General features: G+C 50.6%; 1 protein-coding gene and 2 long non-coding RNA genes across 5 annotated transcripts in view; 2 read left to right on the forward strand and 1 right to left on the reverse strand.

Moving 5' to 3' along the window:
* LOC114590158 (protein hinderin-like) overlaps positions 1 to 12,389 on the reverse strand; it is a 224,082-nt gene that overhangs the window by 201,547 nt on the left and 10,146 nt on the right. Inside the window, exon 1 of one of the 2 annotated variants that reach the window (XM_077936544.1) lies at positions 3,137 to 3,469. The exons of the other annotated variant lie outside the window; for it this stretch is intronic. The gene's annotated coding sequence lies outside the window, so the exon portion shown is untranslated. Of the gene's footprint in view, positions 1 to 3,136; positions 3,470 to 12,389 lie in introns of those variants that run through there. 2 annotated transcript variants of the gene reach the window in all.
* On the forward strand, positions 122 to 9,803 carry LOC114606576 (uncharacterized). Of its 2 annotated transcripts, none has more exons than XR_003708914.2 (4): positions 122 to 386; positions 4,731 to 5,280; positions 7,468 to 7,719; positions 9,456 to 9,803. It is a non-coding gene; the product is annotated as an uncharacterized LOC114606576 (long non-coding RNA). The 2 variants fall into 2 exon arrangements; XR_003708913.2 differs by having other exon boundaries at positions 123 to 386; positions 9,669 to 9,803.
* Positions 10,452 to 11,874, forward strand: LOC144329240 (uncharacterized). Its single transcript, XR_013394731.1, has 3 exons — positions 10,452 to 10,714; positions 10,851 to 11,525; positions 11,788 to 11,874. It is a non-coding gene; the product is annotated as an uncharacterized LOC144329240 (long non-coding RNA).

Raw genomic sequence — 12,389 nt, forward strand, 5'->3', positions numbered from 1 at the left:
CGTAGGAGCCGGCCAATGGGGAGGACTCGGAACGGACGGGGGGAGAAAGGGAGGAGGTGGAGGTGGAGCCAACTCTCCCATTGCCTTCTGGGAGTCGTAGTGCCGGCTCTGCATTCCTTTCCCCCTACAGAACGGCCGCCGAATGGAACTGAATGAAAGGGAGGACCGCGTTTCCCCAAAAGCACCGCGGCGCGGCATCTGAGCTACGGGTCGCGAGAAGGGGCAAAACGCGCTCACCAGGTGCTGTCCGTGCCCCTTTGGGATAGGGACTGATGCGGGAGGGAGGAGGAAGAGGATGGAGGAGAAGGCCCTGCGCAGCGGGAGCAGCTCCAGCAGCACCAAGCCCTACCTGGAGAAGCTCACCCTGGGGGTGACCCGCATCCTAGGTAAGGTGGAGGTGGAGGTGGCATCCCTGGTTGCCATGGAAACGGCCGAGGGATGGAGCCGCAAAGAGCCTTTCTTCCCTCTTGTTCATTGCATGGCGCTTCCCCCTCAAAACAGCCCTGTGAGGGAGGCCAGGCTGACCTATATTTTTCCTCACAACAGCCCTGTGAGGGAGGCCAGGCTGACCTATATTTTCCTATATTTTCCCTCACAACAGCCCTGTGAGGGAGGCCAGGCTGACCTATATTTTCCTATATTTTTCCTCACAACAGCCCTGTGAGGGAGGCCAGGCTGACCTTATATCTTCCTATATTTTTCCTCACAACAGCCCTGTGAGGGAGGCCAGGCTGACCTATATTTTTCCTCACAACAGCCCTGTGAGGGAGGCCAGGCGGACCTATATTTTCCTCTATTTTTCCTCACACCAACCCTGTGAGGTAAATTCTTCTCCCCTCCCCCACCTTCCCCAACCTCCTTTCCCTCAAGACTTTTCCTTCTGGTTTTCCCTTAGCAACCCTTTCCTGTTTTGTGGGGCCCATTGCAGCAGGACCCCCTCCTAAAGTGGCTCTCTGCTATCAACCTAGCTTCCTTCTGGGCTTGAGAATCTCCGCAGCCAGTTATTTCCTCTCAGCCTAACCGGCCTCGCAGGGTCGTTGTGATGACAAAATGTGGGAGAAGATCATGACGTGCCCCATCTTGGGCTCCTCAGAGCAAAGGTGGGATATCAATGTAATGAACCAAAATGCTCCAGGGCTACTTTTTTATTGCATTTTTATTACAGGTTTACCTCCAAGGAGCCCAATGTGGCATAGATGGTTCTCTCCCTCCTCGTTTACCGTAATCACCGCAACCAATGTGAGGTAGGTTAGACAGGCACTGACTGACACCCACCCACCCCCAAGTCACCTAGTGAACTTCATGGCCAAGTGGGGATTCAAACTCTGGTCTCCCAAGTCTCAGCCAACACTCCAGCCACTGCACCACACTGCCTCTCCTTTGACCTTAAAGGTAAGGGTACCCCTGCCCGTACGGGCCAGTTGTGTCCGACTCTGGGGTTGTGCGCCCATCTCACTTAAGAGGCCGGGGGCCAGCGCTGTCCGGAGACACTTCCGGGTCACGTGGCCAGTGTGACATCGCTGCTCTGGCGAGCCAGCACCAGCGCAGCACACGGAAACGCTATAAAGCAGTACCTATTTATCTGCTTGCACTTTAGGGGTGCTTTCGAACTGCTAGGTGGGCAGGAGCTGGGACCGAAAGACGGGAGCTCTCCCCGCCGCGGGGATTCGAACCGCCGACCATACGATCGGCAAGTCCTAGGCACTGAGGTTTTACCCACAGCGCCACCCGCGTCCCCCTTTGACCTTGCTATGGCATAAAATCCTGCCTGGACCGTCTCATGTTTTGGACCTGACCTTCAGAACACTTGCCCCCCAAAATAAGTTACCTTTGCTTGGAGGAAAAATACCTGCTACTTTTTCTTCTTTTTAAAGGACTGCCTTCTCCAAAGCGTACATGGCTCTTTTAATAGTGTAATCTTCTGTTTTGCCCCGGGGATATTTCTAATCTAACATCCAGGCTTTTAAGACAGAATTTCCCGTTTGATCTAGGATTTGGTTCAGGCCCCTTCAGAAACTGCCGCTCACTCATCCCTCGAAACCTTTGTGCAACCTCCGTCCCCCGTCCTGCCTGTGTTCCCTTTGATCTCAGGAGAACCAAATTTATTCTGTTTATAATTTGCCGGCTTGTTAAATGCTCCCGTGGCAGTGGTGCGGAGGAGGAAGGCCACGCTGGATGACTGGCCCTTTCCATAAAGGAGATCTGTATTTTCGTATTAAGGCTGGAACTAAATGATTTTAGGCGTGAACCCCAGAATAGAGCACCGGAGACTGTTTTGCAGGGAGCCCAGGGGGATGAACTAAATGACCTAATAGGATTTCCCCCATCTTTTACCTTTGATGCTTCAAAGGGCTCCCTAAGGGTGGGGCCCCCTATCGGTCCTCTTCTATTTTCCATGCAGAAACCTAAGATCTGCCTGCTTGATAGCTTCCAAACACCGTGTGCTGTGCAGCGACTTTCTTCCTCTAATTACGTCTTCCCCAAAACCAGTGACCTCTGGGAGATTTGGAGCTGATGGAAGTTGTAATGCAGTGGTGTCATGGACCGGCTGGATGCAGCGAAGTGGTGGGAGGCACAAGCTGGAGAACCCCCAAGGGAACCCCCAGGGGAAGAAGGCTCTTGGAATCCGAATCAAAGAAAAGCCCTCAACGACTAGGACCCAAATTATCTCAGGGCCTTCCTGATTCCTAGTTCTTCAAGCACTGAGAATCTCTGGTGGTTCCCAGCACCCCCAGTTTCATCTAGTCTTCACTCGGGATGTACCCTTTAGTGTGACAAGCCAAGCCCTGTGGAACTCCCTGCTACTAGAGGCTTGTCCTTCAGAGATCTTTGGAAAGCTTTGTTTGGTTGTAAGTTTACAAACTCAGTTAGAGGTGTGAGCTTGCTTTTGTTGTGTAATGTTACCGATATTAGGTGTAATTTGAGACAACCATATGCCTATCAACAGAAAGAAAGCTTTCTCTTTTCTGATGTTACATATTTGTTAGAGTTCAAAATCCCTCTTCGCAACAACAGGTCATGGAGAATAATAGCCAATGCTCCTGAAAAGAAGCATGCATGCAGTCTCTGGCATTATTCCCAAATATTAAATTAATTGGGCCTGTAATGATGAACTGAAGAATCAGGGGAAACTCACCTGCTGTTGGGTCCTGCTTTGAAGAGCACCCTCCGTGTGTGCAGCGCACCCTTCCTCTCAATGCTGCCGCTCTGATAGCTGTTACTTTAGGAGGCACGAGTTTTCAGGGCATGTAATCCAGGGCAGCAGAGAACTGGACATAGCGATGACATCAGGCAGCAGGCAGGCAGCTCAAGAAGAAAAGCGATGCAAACCTGGAAAGAGCTGGCTCCGCGGGTGCAAAGCTATAGATGCAGCAGGGCAAGGGGTCAGTCTTGACATAGGCCGACAAGAATGCTGAGGGGGAGAGATGATAGGGCTCTCAGACAACAGCTGGATACTGCAGGCCTGTTTCTGTCCATCGGGGCCAAGCAAAGTATAGGAGAAAGACAAATGTTGGAAGTGATATAATGGGCAAGAGGGCCAGCTGCACATCAAGGCTTGTTTGTTTATTAAATTTGTACACTGCCCTACACTCATAGGTCTCAGAGTGGATCACATAAAACCACAGTATGAAAATCACAAAATGCAAGTTAAAAATAAAAACAAGAACAAACTAATAACCCCCCCCCCTTGTTTGCAGGCTAGCACACTCCACAAAGGAAGGATGCCCTCCAGATGTTGGGAAATGATTGTAGTTTAATGGTAGAACATCTGCATTACACGCAGAAAGTCCCAGGTTCCATCTCCATCATTTGCAGGTAGAGAGCTTCCCTACCTGAAACCCTGGAGAGCATCTGAAGCCTGGAGACAATGGTGAACTAGGTGGCCCAACAGTCTGGCTGAGCATAAGGCAGTTTCCTATGTCTCAGTGTTGCAGTACTCCAACTCCCATTTCTGCACATATAGAATCCTAGCTGCTATTGTTACATACAGAAACAACTTTAACTAATTATAACTGACTGCAGGTCACCACAGCCAAAAACTGCAGTATCTAGCTCACCTTGCAATGATAAACACTAAATTGAGACAAGACAATTTAAGGAAAATTCACCAGAAACTATTCACTTTGGTTGTTGTTAGTGGCTGTGGACATGCCATAACATTACAGCACATGACCCCCCTCCCCCCCCCAAGAATCATGGGAACTGCGGTTTACCTCTAAACACAGTGCTATAGGTCCCAGTGCAACATATGACTGGCTTATCCTAGAGATCACTGTGTGCAAAAACGTGCGGCGCCAGAAGATGTTGAGCCTAATATTTACCCTGGAATCCCAACCACCTTTGCCCAGGACAATGTACGACACCCTGGACTCAGTCATTCAAACAGTTATGTTGAGACTCAGTTAAATTGTCCTATGCCCTAGGGCCCCTCTTTTCAAGTTTGTCTAAATCATGGAGCACCAATTAGTGGAACAGTGTGAGAGATGGGTTGGAGTTAGGTGGAACGACGGAAGATTCGGGTTTAAATTGCTATAAAGGCTGATCATTAGATCCATGCATATCGCGTAGCTTGATATTGTGCATGAGCTTTTACACACTTTCTGCTGTGGTGCGAAAGGCATTATAACGAAGCTTGGGCACAAAACCCAGTCCTAGCTGTAAGACCTGTTCTTCCTCCGATGTTGAGGTGCGAGATGAGTTGTAGACTATTAATATCTCTTCCTTTGCAGGGTACATCTGCCCCCTTGAAAATCCTGTTTATCGTTTCCGAATCTGTTTCTGGAGTAAAGGACGTAAAGTGGAATATCGTTCATCTATGGCCGACTGCGATGTGATGCGAAGAGTCACTAGCAGACCTGGTTACGTTAAAAGACCTGGGTCTAGAGTCAGGCTAGTTACTTATCCAGACCTCATGGCGAGTTCTTTTTGCTGAGTTGCTCTTCAGATGCCCTTATGTCCAAAGGGGCTCCAAGAGAGCTAACCAACCAGCGGGCCATTTCCCCTCTTGCAGGATGGCTTTCTTCTTAAAGAAGAAGAAAAGTTCATCAAAAGTTTATCCAGTTAATTTACAAGAGAGTGTCGGCCAGGACCCTGCTGCCCAAAGAACATACCAACTCTTGCCAATGCTGGTGAAGCCTCCTCAAGCACGTGCAGAGGCCTGGAGGAAGAACCAAGTCCAGCCAGCTGTTTTCCCTGAGTTTTCCCTACAGCACCAGGCCAGTACAGTTCAGCGGGTCAGCAGCAGACCAGACGAAAAGCATTCTGGGCCAGTGTTCCCAGGTGAGTAGGCAGAACCAGATCCCTTTCGGGTTCCTCTTTTCAAGGCCTGCATCATACGAGGCTGGTGTCTCTCTTGGTTTCCTTTTATCTCTGGGCACAAGCCCCACCCACCCCACCCCTGAATAAACATAGTTTAGAGCAGTGTTTCCCAACCGGTGTTCCGCGGCACACTGGTGTGCCGTGAGACCTTGCCTGGTGTGCCGTGGGAGGGAGGCGGGAGAGGCAGGGCGGCGGCGGCATCTCCTGCTGGATGCAAATCCAAACATGGCGGGCGCCTCCCTCGCTCCTTTGTAGGCGGACCATCGAGAGAGAAAGAAAAGGAGGCGAAAGAGCGAGAGAAGGCGCCTGCGCGGAAAGAGGAGCGAGCAGTGCGCCTGCGCGCCGCGGCGCCCGAGATCGCTTCTCCCCACCGCCCCTTGCTTCAAAAGAGGTCCGGGGAGAGCGGGAAGCGCTTCGCGCTGCCCCCAGACCTCTTTTGAAGCAAGGCTTTGCGGGGAGAAGCGATCTCCCCGCAGCCCCTTGCTTCAAAAGAGGTCCGGGGGCAGCGGGAAGCGCAGCGCTTCTTCCCCGCTGCCCCCGGACCTCTTTTGAAGCAAGGGGCTGCGGGGAGATCGCTTCTCCCGGTGCTCCGAAGCGGGGCGGGAACACCTGCCCCAGCCGCCCCGCTTCGGAACGCTGCTCCGAAGCGGGGCGGGGGGGCGGGAACACCTGCCCCAGCCGCCCCGCTTCGGAGCGCTGCTCCGAAGCGGGGCGGGAACCTCGCACCCCGCCGCCGGGCATCGGAACGATGCCCCGATGCCGGGCGGTGGGGCGGGAACCTCTCCCCCCGCCGCCGGGCATCGGAACGATGCCCCGATGCCGGGCGGTGGGGCGGGAACTTCGCACCCCGCCGCCGGGCATCGGAACGAGGTCCTGGACCTCTTCTGAAGGCAGGCGGGGGCAAAAGTCTTTGCTCCCCCCGCCTGCCTTCCCAGGACAGCGGAGACTTCTCCGCTGCCCCGGGCGATCTTAAAATGCTGGCGGGCGGGAGCGAAGCGTTCGCTGCCGACCCCCAGCATTTTAAAATCTCCTCGGGGCAGCGGAGACTTCGCTCCCGCCCGCCAGCATTTTAAAATCGCCCCGGGACAGCAGGGGCTTTTAAAATGCTGGCGGTCGGCAGCAAAGCCCTCCTGTCCCCGGAGCTTGCGGGGCGGGAGGTGGGAAGAAGGGCTTTTCTTCCCACCGCCAGCCTTCAGAACAGCCTTCTGAAGGCTGGCAGTGGGAAGAAAAGCCCTTGTCCCCCCCCCCCCCCCAGCCTTCAGAAGAGGTCGGGGGACAGACTGTCCCCGGACCTGGTCTGAAGGCGGTTTCCCTAGGAACGCATTAATTGATTTTCAATGCATTCCTATGGGAAACCGTGCATCGCAAGACGAAAAACTCGCAAGGCGAAGAGACTTGCGGAACGAATTAATTTCGTCTTGCGAGGCACCACTGTACTTTTTATATAGTCAATATAGGCACAGAGTTAAATTTTTTAACATTTTCTAATGGTGGTGTGCCTCAAGATTTTTTTCATGAAAGAAGTGTGCCTTTGCCCAAAAAAGGTTGGGAAACACTGGTTTAGAGGTCCCAGGCCCTAAGGAAGTCAGATTATCCTCTACCAGGGCCTTCTCAGTGATTGCTCCAACCTGGTGGAATGCTCTGTCGCATGAGGCCAGGGCCCTGCAGGATTTAACCTCCTTCCGCAGGCCTGTAAGACAGAGCTATTCTGCCTTGCTTTCAATTTGAACTGATCTTTTATTCCCCTTCCTTCCCTCCCTCTCCCCTTTTTATGAAGATTACCTGCTCTGGGATCCCGCACCTAATTCTCCCCTGGTCTCCTCACTGGCCCAAGTAGGACTAATTTAGCCAGCTAGCCCTGGTGATCATCTAATGTTTATTGGATGGATTTTCCCCCAAATTGATTTTTGAATTCTGAATTTATTGTTATTCATGTTTCATACTGTATTTTATGCTTTTTTTGTTGTTGTTGCATCAATTAAGTGTTTTATTTTTGTTGTTAGCCGCCTGAGCCCGGTTTTCTGAACCTGGAAGGGCGGGGTATAAAAAAAAATTTATTATTATTATAGCATGTCCATGGCTACAGCCTGCACCAAAAAAATCACGCATCCACTGTTTTTCCCCTTGTTTTCCTCCTCTAAAAACTAGGTGCGTCTTATGGAGCGAAAGATACAGTTTTAGTTTGGCATTTGTGTTCCCTTTTAATAAGAATAATAAGTGCTGGGGAGGCCAGAGATTCACACTGTGGCCCAAAATAACAAGGTGGAGCCAGTAGTCTTCCCAGAGCTGGTACAGCGCCAGATGAACAGCCGGTCAACAGAAAGCCAGACTCCAGGCAGCAGCGGCACTTGTCCCTGGGGAAAAAGAAGAGCCCTGAGGATTCTGGGCCAGTGTTCCCAGGTGAGTAGGCAGAACCAGATCCCTTTCGGGTTCCCCTTGCCAAGGCCTGTGTCATACAAGGCAGGGGGTGGGTGTCAGTCAGTGCCTGTCAGTCTAACCTACCTCACAGTGTTGTTGTGGTGATTAAATGAGGAGGGAGAGAACCATCTATGCCACACTGGGCTCCTTGGAGGAAAACTTGCAATAAAATAAGTAGCCCTGGGACATTTTTGTTCATTACACTGATATCCCACCTTTGCTCTGAGGAGCCCAAGATGGTGCACGTCATTATCTTCTCCCACATTTTGTCATCACAACGACCCTGCGAGGCCGGTTAGGCTGAGAGGAAATAACTGGCTGCGGAGATTCTCATTATGGAATGGGGCATCCCTGTTTTCATCAGAGAAATGTTGGAGGGTATGTGGCTGCAGCACCTGCCTTCTCATCTCCCTGTGTCTGTATCTGTGGCATCAGCATCAGCCGGCCGCAGCCACCAGCTTGCCCTTGCCTTCTCCATCACAGATGTCTTCTAAGACATTTTGTCACTATTATCTCTGTGTAGCACAGCCACAAAAAGAGGCCCAGCAACACTGCCACATCCACAGTTATGCTATGGAACTCACTGCCACAAGACGCACAGGTGGCCACTATCTTGGATGGCTTTAGAATAAGATTGGACAAATTCATGGAGGGTGGCTCTGCTCTGATGGCTCTGCTCTGCCTCCGTAGTTGAAATATATATAAAAAACAAAAAGCATTGTCCAATAGCACCATAGAGACCAATTAGTTTGTTCTTGGTATGAGCTTTCGTGTGCATGCACACTTCTTCAGATACGCATGCACATGAAAGCTCATACCAAGTAATAATAATAATAATAATAATTTATTATTTATACCCCGCCCATCTGGCTGAGTTTCCCCAGCCACTCTGGGCGGCTCCCAATCAGTGTTAAAAACAGTACAGCGTTACATATTAAAAACTTCCCTGAACAGAACAAACCTAGTTGGTCTCTAAGGTGCTACTGGACAATTTTTTAATAATAATAATAATAATAAATTTTATTTATATCCCGCCCTCCCCAGCCGAAGCCGGGCTCAGGGCAGCTAACAACAATAAAACAGTACAACACTCTAAAATCATTCATTATAAAAATAAGTCAAATCAAACCGATGGCAACCATTGGGCCAGAGCTCCACGAAGATTGCCAAATATTTTTTCTATTTCTACTGCATCAGACCAACGCGGCTACCTACCTGAATCTAGATCCATAGTTGGAGGCAGCAATGCTTCTGAATACGACTTGCTGGAAACCACAGGAGGGTTCCAATTTAACAACTGGTTGAATATTTTTTGGATTGATTTTTTAAAATTGCATTTGTTAGATCTGCAAATGTTAAATGGTTTTTTTAAAAAAATGATTGGTCCTTTTTCATCTTTAATTGTACTCTTGTGTATAAATATTATATTGAGTTGCATTGTCAAGTCAACCTTTTGGGACTGTTAAAAGAGGAAATTCCCTTTAATATAGTCCCGATTCTTGTAGAGGAAAGGAACACGGTGTAGAGTGCGTTTTGAGGCTCTTACCGGTCAGGAGTAACAAATAGAGACAAAAACAATTAATATTAAAGCAAGGCGGCAATTAAGCCCAATCATTTATTGCAAAGAAAAGATCTGTTGCACCAGGGTCCCTGCTCAGCGGAGGAGCAACCCGAACAAAAGAAAAATCAGACATTTATACCTTTCATTTTCCATACAGAAGGAATGAGCAAGTGGAAAAAACAGGATGTCAGACTAGGTGCGGCATGAGGGATTTACAGGTAAATCAGAATGACAAATAGTTGTTAATGGTAGCATTTGTGGATACTTGATTTCTATGGTGTAGACAGTGTATACAAAAGGATTTAGGCAGATTCCTGTTTTTCCCATGTTTATTGATGCCTATGTATTGTTTGTTTTTCTGATTTTTCAGGAAGACTTTAAGTGATGCCTGGAGCAGATCCATAAGAGAGGAAACGAAGACAGGATTTTGGGTGTTTTCCGGTACTTTGCATATATAAGTGTGATTGTATAGCCTTGTTTTGAATAAAGTCATTCAACTTGTGAATTGGTCTGTGTGTGTACTGTAGACTTCGTAGATGGCACTGTGTAGCCACGGACAGCTATGACATTTCTTATTAGTATCAAAGTTTTGCAGATACATTGGTACAAATAAAGAAATACACAATTTTTTGTCAGCATTGAAAAGTAAAGATACAGAAGGTAACAGATACAGTAATACAGATACGTGAAATTTCAGTAAAAACGTAGTGACACAGTACAAGTGTATAGATGCAACGATGCAACAAATGTAATGTCAGCAGACGAACCTTGAGGGAATTTTTTGAGGGACTTTATAACTCACTTTATGATCGTTTATTATTCTTATAACAGGACCATAGACCAACTAAACCCGGGGTCGGCAAACTTTTCCGCCGGCGGGCCAGATCGCCCACGTGAGCACGCACACTTGTGCACATGCGCCCACGCCCGCCGCTCTTTCCCCGCTGGCTTTCGGAGCCACAGTGCGCTTACCATCCGGACAAGAGAATTGCCAAAGAGTCCATTAAGAGGAATAGGAGCTTCCTGCAGCCAATAGGAAGCTGTGGCTGCGTCCTGGAAGTCAGTCCCCATGCAGAGGAACTGGAGCAGCACGGTGGTTTAGCTCCGTGCGGGGACTAACCGAGTGGGCGGCAATGGCTTCCTATCCTGCAGTCAATAGGAAGCAATTGCTGCCCGCTCAGTCAGTCCCCGTGCCAAGCTAAACTGGACCTACGACCAATTTTCAAACAGGCACGTGCCTACATACGCCACCCTGACACCAAGGAAAGAGCAGTTGGGGTGGCTTTCTTCACGGAGGTGAGAGTCGGAAACGGGGAATGCCTGCAGGTGCTCCTGCTTTGAAACAACTGCACCCAGGCAGGCAAGGAAAGCAGAGGGTGTAAGAAGGTCTCCTGCGCCACCATTGATGGCTGGCAGGCCTGCACTCTGCCTAGGGCAGCAATTTCTACAGGCCTTAGATAAGAGCTGAGGGCAGTGTGCATTAACTAACTCCTTGCGCTTTGCTCCCCATTTCTTCCCGCCCGGGGGGCCCTGCCCTCTGCCTGCCCCTCAGAGCCAGCATGGCACACAGGGCTGGGCTTTAGTGGCCGCAGCCTCTTCCCATCCTCACCTGCTTTCCAGCAGCCTCTACAACAGCCTTTCTCAACCTGTGGGTCCCCAGATGTCGCTGGACTACAACTCCCATCATCCCTAGCTAGCAAGGCCAGAGCTCAGGAATGATGGGAGTTGTAGTCCAAGAACATCTGGGGACCCACAGGTTGAGAACCGCTGCTCTACCAGCTGCCCAAGGGAGGAGGCCAGCAGCAGTGGCCACGGAGATGCCATGGAGGGGCAACAAGAGGCCCCCTCACAGCCTCCACTCTCATTGGGGACAAGCACTCATCCTCCTCCCCAAGCTCGGTGGCGGTAGCTCTGACAGGGAAAACAGGGACATTCCGGGATTAAATCAGCAGCCGGTTGGCTTTCATAACACCGGGGCTGTCCCTAGAAAATCAGGACAAACTTGGAGGGTATGGGGTAGTGAACTTTGATTTTGATGGCACTTTCTTTGGCCTTGCACCCCATCAAGTGTTTTCTTTCTCAGCTCCTTTTTCACCGGGAGATTGGCTGCCTCTGCAGCAGAGAGAACATTGTGGACACTCTCCAAGAGTGGCTGGTGGCACCCAACCCCCTGATGCAGATGGGCGGCCTGCGAGGACTAAGCCATATTCTCCAGGAACCGCTGGCGGTAAGAAATTGGTGGCAGGGGGCACATTATGAAGCGGTGTACAAATTAACCTAACAACGCTTTGCCTTTCAATGAGCCAGTTGAAAGGAGATTCCCTTCTTCTGCTGCAGCCTTATTCTCAGGTGCAGACCAGCATAGGCAGGAAGCTGCCTTAAAGAGAGTCAGGCCAATGGTCTGGCTATCTCAGGGTTGCCTACACTGGTCAGCAGCAGAAAGGCTAATCTGGCACCTTGGTTGCCTTTCTGTCCACTCCCATCCCCAGGTGTCAAGATACAACCAGAAACTGTCAGCCACCTTAAGGGATCTCACAGAGTTGCTGAGGAGCACCAGTTGCTGAGGAGCACATCGGGAGACAGTAGCCGTATTGATAGGTAATTGAAAAGAAAGCTCTGAAGATGAAAGGGGGTTTTAGAGCATGAGCCAGAAGTGGGATTTCAGCTGAAAAACCTGGAGGCTGAGAGGCAGGGATGCAACTCCATGTGTCATGCACTGCCTGACTCTGTCCAAAGGAGAGCGCTAAAGGGAGGCTGCACCCAGAAAGTAGCTTTACTCTGCCTCTCTCCATCAGGCTTGGTGGAGTGCTGCTGCCACCCAGGACTGCCTGCCAGGAGCCTGAGGGCCCTGCCCTGCCTCTCTCCACCTAGCTTGGGGGGACCTCACAGGCCCTAGAAAGGACTGCTGCTGCTGCCACCCAGGACTGCCTGCCAGGAGCCTGAGGGCCCTGCCCTGCCTCTCTCCACCTGGCTTGGGGGGACCTCACAGGCCCTAGAAAGGACTGCTGCAGCTGCTGCCACCCAGGACTGCCTGCCAGGAGCCTGAGGGCCCTGCCCTGCCTCTCTCCACCTGGCTTGGGGGGACCTCACA

This window comes from Podarcis muralis, chromosome 11 (assembly GCF_964188315.1).
Source record: "Podarcis muralis chromosome 11, rPodMur119.hap1.1, whole genome shotgun sequence".
NCBI lineage: Eukaryota > Metazoa > Chordata > Lepidosauria > Squamata > Lacertidae > Podarcis > Podarcis muralis.